At 47.5% G+C, this 8,824-nt stretch overlaps 1 non-coding gene across 1 annotated transcript; it reads right to left on the bottom strand.

Moving 5' to 3' along the window:
- Positions 1 to 7,811: 7,811 nt before the first annotated feature.
- Positions 7,812 to 7,886, bottom strand: TRNAA-UGC (transfer RNA alanine (anticodon UGC)). Its single transcript has one exon. It is a non-coding gene; the product is annotated as a tRNA-Ala (tRNA).
- Positions 7,887 to 8,824: the final 938 nt, after the last annotated feature.

The raw sequence follows: 8,824 nt of genomic DNA, 5'->3' as shown, positions 1-8,824 counted from the left end.
CTGAGAAGCCCATGGAAGTTTTACCTGAAAAAATCCTAGAACGGTTGACTTTCTGGAGCAAAAGCAGGGATGGAGGAGAACAAGGCATTACTGTGTTTTAGTATTTTTCACTTTTCATTGACTTTTTAAATTTTGATGTGATACTTTAATTAAAAATACATTTCAAAGCAGCGGTCCCCAACCTTTTTGGCACCAGGAACGAGTTTCATGGAAGACAATTTTTCCACGGACTGGAACAGGGAGCAGGGGAGAGTTTGGGACGATTCATTTATACATTTATTGTGTACTTTATATCTATTATTATTACATCAGCTCCACCTCAGATCTATAGGCATTAGATCCTGGAGGTTGGGAGCCCCTGTTTTAAACTATAACAATAATATCATTATTTTTTGCTGTGCTGCAGTATAATAGCCCAGGGCTTCAGTAGAGGTTCTGTGTGCTGCCATGGGAAATTCAAGGGAAAGGGGGTGTGCTCTCAAGACTGGTAGGGCCGAAAGAGGACAGCTGATGTATAGCGGATGGAGAGGCTGAAAGTGTGAAATGAACTCCAGCACAATGGTAAGAAGGTGATGATAATTCTCTGGGTACAGCTGGTGAGGCCAGTTTTCAGATGGTTGGCAACGACCATGGGAAAGAGGTCAGAAGAGGAATCCATCTTGTAGGTTTAAGTCAGTGTCTCTCAAACTGTAACATGCAAATAATGTTACATGAGGATCTTATTAAGTATTAAATTCAGATTTTGTTCAATAGGATTCCACATTTTGAACAAGCTTCCAGGTGGTGTCAAGGCTGCTGAAGTCACCTTGAGTAGCAAGACTTCAGGCTGAAGGGTCTGAATGGGGAGGAAGGATTTGGCCTGGGGTCTTGATGGGCTGGGGGAGGGAGGAACAGGTTAGAGGGAGCCACAGCTGAGTTCATAGGACAAAGATCCTAGACTTGCAGGGCTAAGACCGGACAAACTGGATATTGGAGATGGTTGGGGAATGAGTTACACATCAAAGACAAACCCACCTCCCATGGGGTTACCTCTGGCCAGGCCTGACAAAGTGTTTTGTTCTGGGCAAAGCTGCCCCAGATATGGACCAAATGAAGAGATGCTGGGAGTACCTCGGCCAACTGACCTTATCTGCCCCTTACTACCAATATCAAGGAATGAAGCATACTTGATCTCTACTGGAGCTCTGGTCCAGAGGTGGCATGGGGCGAGTTCTCATTCTGGGGTTCAATACCCCTCAAATCTACCCCCCAATTCCTCAAACCCTGACCCGGCTTGGTCTCCTATCTTCCTCCCCCATCAGCCCTTCAACAATGGCTCCTGTGGGCAAAAACGGGCCCCCTCCTGCCTCTCCCACAGAAACAGAAAAGTGTCTGAAAGGTGGTAATTCTGCTACTCCAAGACTATTTAAAATAACAGACAAATGAAGGGATTTCCCTGGTGGTCCAGTGGCTAAGAATTTGCCTCCCTAATGCAGGAGGTGTGTGTTTGGGGAGTTAAGATCTCACATGCCTTACGGCCAAAAACCAAAATATAAAGTAGAAGTAATATTGAAACAAATGTAATAAAGACTTGCAAAAACAAATAGTCCACATAAAATAATAGACCGATGAAAACAATGACGAAATCTGTTATTTAAAAGCGTTTCCTGTGTGCAATCACGTGCTAAAGCACTTTGTGTTTGGCGACTCATTTGTTTCTCATTTATTATTCCTGTTTTACAGATGAGGAGGCTGAGGAAAAGAGAAGTAACTTGCTCAAGGATACACAGAAAGTGGAACTGGCATTCTGGTTCCAGCCTGTATTCTTCCAAGAGGTTATGTGTGCCGCTTGCAAAGAGTTTCCTTGATGGCTCAGACAGTAAAAATCTGCCTGCAAGAGACCTGGGTTTGATCCCTGGAGAAGGGAACAGTTACCCACTTCAGTATTCTTGCCTGATGAATTCCATGGACAGAGGAGCTTCGCAGGCTACAGTTCATGTGTTGCGAAGAGTCGCACACAACTAAGTGACTATCACTTTCTGCAAATAGTAAAATTGCATCATATGTAATTTTCATACCTAGGTGGTCAAAGAGAAGAGAAAGACAGAGAGAACAATGATTTAAATGTGTAGACAATTGCCTGCTTTTCTTTACAGTTAGCCTTGCCCCAGAGAGGACAGTAACTAGTTCTAGTTAGTTCAGTCGCTCGGTCGTGTTCGACTCTTTGCGACCCCATGAATCACAGCACGCCAGGCCTCCCTGTCCATCACCAACTCCCGGAGTTCACTCAAACTCATGTCTATCAGGTCAGTGATGCCATCCAGCCATCTCATCCTCTGTCGTCCCCTTCTCCTCCTGCACCCAATCCCTCCCAGCATCAGAGTCTTTTCCAATGAGTCAACTCTTTGCATGAGGTAGCCAAAGTATTGGAGTTTCAGCTTCAGCATCAGTCCTTCCAAAGAACACCCAGGACCGATCTCCTTTAGAATGGACTGGTTGGATCTCCTTATAGTCCAAGGGACTCTCAAGAGTCTTCTCCAACACCACAATTCAAAAGCATCAATTCTTCGGCACTCAGCTTTCTTCACAGTCCAACTCTCACATCCATACATGACTACTGGAAATACCATAGCCTTGACTAGACGGACCTTTGTTGGCAAAGTAATGTCTCTGCTTTTTAATATGCTGTCTAGGTTGGTCCTAACTTTTCTTCCAAGGAGTAAGCATCTTTTAATTTCATGGCTGCAATCACCATCTGCAGTGATTTGGGAGCCCCCCAAAATAAAATCTGTCACTGTTTCCCCATCTATTTCCCATGAAGTGATGGGACCTGATGTCATGATCTTCGTTTTCTGAATGTTGAGCTTTAAGCCAACTTTTTCACTCCTCTTTCACTTTCATCAAGAGGCTTTTTAGCTCCTCTTCACTTTCTGCCATAAGGGTGGTGTCATCTGCATATCTGAGGTTGATATTTTTCCTGGCAGTCTTGATTCCAGCTTGTGGTTCTTCCAGTCCAGCATTTCTCATGATGTACTCTGCAAAGAAGTTAAATAAGCAGGATGACAATATACAGCCTTGACGTACTCCTTTTCCTATTTGCAACCAGTCTGTTGTTCCATGTCCAGTTCGAACTGTTGCTTCCTGACCTGCATATAGGTTTCTCAAGAGGCAGGTCAGGTGGTCTGGTATTCCCATCTCTTTCAGAATTTTCCACATTTTATTGTGATCCACACACTCAAAGGCTTTGGCATAGTCAATAAAGCAGAAATAGATGTCTTTCTGGAACTCTCTTGCTTTTTCGATGATCTAGTGGATGTTGGCAATTTGATCTCTGGTTCCTCTGCCTTTTCTAAAACCAACTTGAACATCAGGAACTTCTCGGTTCACGTATTGCTGAAGCCTGGCTTGGAGAATTTTGAGCATTACTTTACTAGCGTGTGAGATGAGTGCAATTGTGTGGTAGTTTGAGAACGGTAACTATGAGACATAAATCTGGAGATTTGTTGGTCCATCTCAATTCCTTCTGCTTCTTAGACTAATGGTGAAAATACCTCGGTGCCCTGAATTTCATTCTAGTTTAAAGACGTATATTTTTTCATGCAGCACAAATCCTCAGATGTAAGCCAACTGTTTCATCCTGTGTTTCACTGGAGAAATAGCTATCTGTTCTCATCCTGGAAGAAAAATTGGTGCGTGGGACTCAATGAAAGATGCTAAGGGTGCTACTCCACTGCAGAATTATTTCTACTGTTATTCTTTGCAACTGTATGGCATTTCAGGTCTGTATTAAGTTGCATGGGCTAACCTGGGCATCTAATGATCATCTGAAGCATCATCCTGTGTTTCCTTACCTCTCGGCTCTTCCCTGGCTGATCTCTTCCTGGCTTGCTCTGATCGCTTCTTTGACTGGCAAATGTCTACTTGTCTTTCAAAATCCAGCACAGGCAGGCACCACCCCTCCTGGAAGCCTTTCTTTATCCACTCTGGTTGAATTGAACAGCCTGCTCTATACCCCATACAGTGCATTGCTTTGTGTGGTCACAGTCCCCTAACTTGTCTGGTTCCTTCCCTGTTAGGGTTGATTCCTTGAGGGTAGGATGGTAAATTTATCTCCATAATCCCTGACGACTTTGAACAAGCATTTATCGAACGGATATGAGAGTATTTGAGCATATGCTGCTCTCTACCTGGGATGATGTTCTCTTCTCTAATATATACATTCTCTCCCTCTTTCTCTCTGCAATCTGAACTGTATTCATCTTTCAGTTCAGTTCAGTTCAGTTGCTCAGTCGTGTCTGACTCTGCGACCCCATGAATTACAGCACGCCAGGCCTCCCTGTCCACCAACTCCCAGAGTTCACTCAGACTCGCGTCCATTGAGTCAGTGATGCCATCCAGCCATCTCATCCTCTGTCGTCCCCTTTTCCTCCTGCTCCCAATCCCTCCCAGCATCAAAGTCTTTTCCAATGAGTCAACTCTTTGCATGAGGTGGCCAAAGTATTGGAGTTTCAGCTTTAGTATCATTCCTTCCAAAGAAATCCCAGGGTTGATCTCCTTTAGAATGGACTGGTTGGCTCTCCTTGCAGTCCAAGGAACTCTCAAGAGTCTTCTCCAACACCACAGTTCAAAAGCATCAATTCTTTGGCGCTCAGCCTTCTTCACAGTCCAACTCTCACATCCATACATGACCACTGGAAAAACCATAGCCTTGACTAGACGGACCTTAGTCAGCAAAGTAATGTCTCTGCTTTTGAATATGCTATCTAAGTTGATCATAACTTTTCTTCCAAGGAGTAAGTGTCTTTTAATTTCATGGCTGCAATCACCATCTGCAGTGATTTTGGAGCCCCAAAAAATAAAGTCTGACACTGTTTCCACTGTTTCTCCATCTATTTCCCATGGAGTGATGGGACCAGATGCCATGATCTTCATTTTCTGAATGTTGAGCTTTAAGCCAACTTTTTCACTCTCCTCTTTTACTTTCATCGAGAGGCTTTTTAGTTCCTCTTCACTCGGTTAAAGCCTCTGCTCCAGATCCTGCAGCTACATACACCAACACACCCATACTTCTGCTTCTCCAGGATTCATCAGTCAAGTTATTACTTTCTTAGCATTTGTCTTTCTGGCCTGACAGTCAGCCCCACAGGGACAAAGCTTCATCTGTTGCCGCTTCCAGTGCTGATCACAACATTAGGCACCCAATAGGCTTCCAATCACTGTTTGTTGAATAAATGAACAAACAAAGGAGTCAGTGAGCAATTCTGAGTCTCCAAATTAAAAACTTCCATTTGTGGCCAAATACTGGGATTACTACCCAGAGCCAGGACAAGTGAGGGAAAAGAAGGGCAAGGGCACTGAATGTGAGAAGGAGCTCACTTCTGATGCCAGCTCTGCTCTTGCAGGAGTCTGGTGACTCCTCCTTGCATGGTGGGCCTGGGGGCCTTGCCTGCCCTGCCCCCACCCAGCCCAGTTCCTTCCTTGTATAACTCAGGCCTTTTGACATGCTGACAACAGAAATCTAATATACACATATCAAGCAAACTGCTGGAATTGGATTGCTCTTATAAGAAAATCACAAGAAGGGGAGAGCTGAAATGTTCCTGGCACCAGGAATTCCTATGCTATTGGAGCTCTGTTTCTCTTCTTCACTTTCCTCTGCTCCTATGTATTATTCTCTCAGAATATCTTATACATATAAAATCTCCTCTTGGTTTTGTTTCTCCAGAGAATCCTGACTCATATAGTGCTGATAGAAGTTTCTGGAGAGAATGGATTCATACTCCCTTCTCCTCGGCTACCCTTTCCTGCTTCACTGTGCATTTGGCGTGGGGAGACCAAGGCAGGCAGTTTCCCAGGCCTCGCTGTACTCCTTAGCACTTTCTTCTGTATCTCTCTGATCAGGGCAGAGGGGGCCCTCAGTCCCGAGAAGGGGTGCAGAATCTGCAGCTACCAGATCATCTGCTCCAAATCAGGCAGGGGAGCTACCCGGCTGGGAGGGAAATTGAAGCTGAGCTGAAATGGAACAGCTGGGTCTCTTTCAAAGGCACAGCCCACTGGGGAGAAGCAGAGCAGTTTAGCCTCCCTTAGCAACCCACCCAGAACCTGCCAGAGTGATGCTGCTCTTGAGAGACCACAAGGGCCCGAGGAGAAGACAGAGGCTACCAACACACAACACAGCCGTCCGTCCCCTCCTTTCTTTGCATCGTCACTTGCCGGGCTATTTCCAGATTATGTTGGAGAGAAATAAAGCCCCTGCCTCAGAGACTGGATAGGACCGTCAGAGCTCTCTGCGGCCAGAACACAGCATCTGCTGCTACGATTATTGCTGCAGAGAGTCGGTCTGCACAGGAGAGAGACAGACAGACAGGCGGTTCTTTCTGCCTCCAAAATGCTGCGGTTCTCCAACCTCAGTGTCTGTGAGAATCACCTGGAGGACTCACTGAAACAGCTCACCAGGTCCCACCCCCAGAGTCTGTGATGCAATAGGGCAAGGCCTGAGAATCTGCATTCTCAACAAATTTCTAGGGGCTGCTGCTGACCTGGGGGCCCCACACTGAGAACCCCTGGCCTCACATAGCCTGACTGCACCTGAGAATCACTGGGACGCTTTATACATACCTGGGACCACCGGGCCACTGGGACTCCGACTGAAGTGGTTTGGGGTGTGGCCTAAGCCTTGGCATCTTTTCCGCATCAGTACCCTGGTTCTGATGGCTGTGTTGGGCAATGGCCATGCACCCACCGTCTCAGTTAGGAGCCTGAGGGATGTGCCAGCTGAGCCTCGCATTTCCCTGCTGGGCAAGGATCTGACCCAGCTCCCACACTCGGTTGAGAATTGTCCTCTCCTGGTGCCTTCTCTCAGCCTCGCCTCACTTTCTCCATGTTGACATTGCCCGCTGCCCATGTCAGGGTCCTGTGAGGTCCCCAACCAAGTTCTCAGCCCCAAGACCCAGGCCAAGGCTGACTGAGCTGACAGGTCCTGCCGACAGACCTCTGTCTCTGGGTCTGAATCTCTCTGTGTGGGGCTTCCAGGGCCAAGAGCCCCACCACCGACCCCTGGGTCCCCCTAGACTCCGGGCTCTGACCAGACATGGGCCCAGCTGTCCTATTGCTGGCCCGTGTGGATGTTCACCCCCGGACTTGCCCCAGCCGCCTGCTCCCTCTGGGCACAGCTCATGCATCTGGCCTCCTGCTTCCTCTGTGAATCCTGTGATGTTCTAGGCATTAATTTGAAACAGCAGCAAGCTGTTGAGAGGTAAAGCCTTACATTTAAATTTCAGAGAGGGACCCTCCTTACTCTTTGATGTTCATGGCACAAACAGATCTTCAAAGGATATATTTACCTCAGCACCTCAGCTCCTTAAGAGAAAAAATGCTTCATTGTTGAATCGTGTCGTTTCTAATTAGAGCCTTTGCCAGGCTGAGGACTCCAGGGAAGTACCCCTCCCCTCTCCTACTTCTACCCTCCCCACCCAGGAAACTGAGACCCTGGTTTATTGCTCCCCATCTCCACTTTGCACCTTCAGTCCCCCTAGTCCTTGCCCCTAAGCTCTCCTTCTTGAGGCCCACTCACTCAGAGGACACAGGTAGGATCCCAGGAAACAGTCGATGTCCAGGGGCCTTCTGGGATAGAGGTGGGTGGGGTGATTTCTTTTCTTTTAAGTTCTTTCCAGCATATTTCCAAGTCTCATCAGGGATATTTTCTCCACTCCCCAGGGCACCTCCTGGCCTGGGTCATCGCCTCCTCCTTTTTTTTTTTTTAATGTTTATTTATCTGGGGCTCCAGGTGTTAGCTGTGGCACACAAACTCTTAGTTGTAGTATGAGGGATATAGCTCCCTGACCAAGGATCGAACTTGGGCCCCCTGCATTGCAAGCGCAGAGTCTTAGCCGCTGGACCATCAGGGCAGTCCTCATCTTCTTCTGCATGTTGGGACTGATGGATTATACTCCATCCCCAAATCTCACAGGCTTACCCCAGGAAAGAGTTTCTTCTTTCTGAGGCTAAATCTGATGCAGGGTGGTCATTCCTCTTCCATCTTGAAGCTGCACTGTCTTGAAACTGTGGCCTCCACAGTCTCTCTGTGTGAGAGGGAGAGAGAGATGGAGGAGTCCCACTGGCTCCTAACTGCTTGGGCCAGAATGTGATGCATCCCCTCTGCTGCCAGTCCGCTGGCCCAAAGTAGTCAGGAGACCCTGAGCTGCTCCATAGGGAGCACATGAAATTTGGGGTGAGCTCCAGTTGATGTGGCTCAGGGAACATACACTTTCAATATGTTGCCCTGGATTCCCAATAAGAAACAGTCTTTGTGGGGGATGTGTGTGCGTGTACTCAACTCCAACTTTTGCGACCCTATGGGCTGTAGCCCACCAGGCTCCTCTGTCCATGGAATTCTCCAGGTAAGAGTGTGAAGAGGATTGCCATTTCCTCCAGGGGATCTTCCTGATCCGGACTGAGCCCTTATTTCTTGCATCTCCTGCATTGCAGATGGATCCTTTACTCCTGGTGCCACCTGGGAAGCCTCATGTTGGGTAGAGGGGCTGTTAATTCTGTATTTACCCTAGACCCATCCTCTGTCCTTCTAGGACCTGGAATCTGCTGGATTCCTCTGCCCTTTGGCTTCCAGTTGGGTTTAGTCAGGGGAAAATGCATGCTGGGAAGTCACCAGCAGAGGAAAGGGAAATTACCAGCAGAGGAATGGGAAATCACCAGCAGAGAATGGGAAGCTGAAGGAGAGGGAGGCAGAAGGTGCTGCTCCTTCACTCCCTCCCTGCCAGCCTTGACTTGGCAGCACTACTTCCTCTCCCCACGGCTACAGCACCTGGAAGGCGGCCTCAGTCCCTTC

The sequence above is a fragment of the Ovis canadensis genome, chromosome 6 (assembly GCF_042477335.2).
Source record: "Ovis canadensis isolate MfBH-ARS-UI-01 breed Bighorn chromosome 6, ARS-UI_OviCan_v2, whole genome shotgun sequence".
In the NCBI taxonomy this organism is placed as follows: domain Eukaryota; kingdom Metazoa; phylum Chordata; class Mammalia; order Artiodactyla; family Bovidae; genus Ovis; species Ovis canadensis.
Note: the sequence above shows the minus strand (reverse complement) of the source record. Positions and strands in the feature narration are given on the sequence as shown.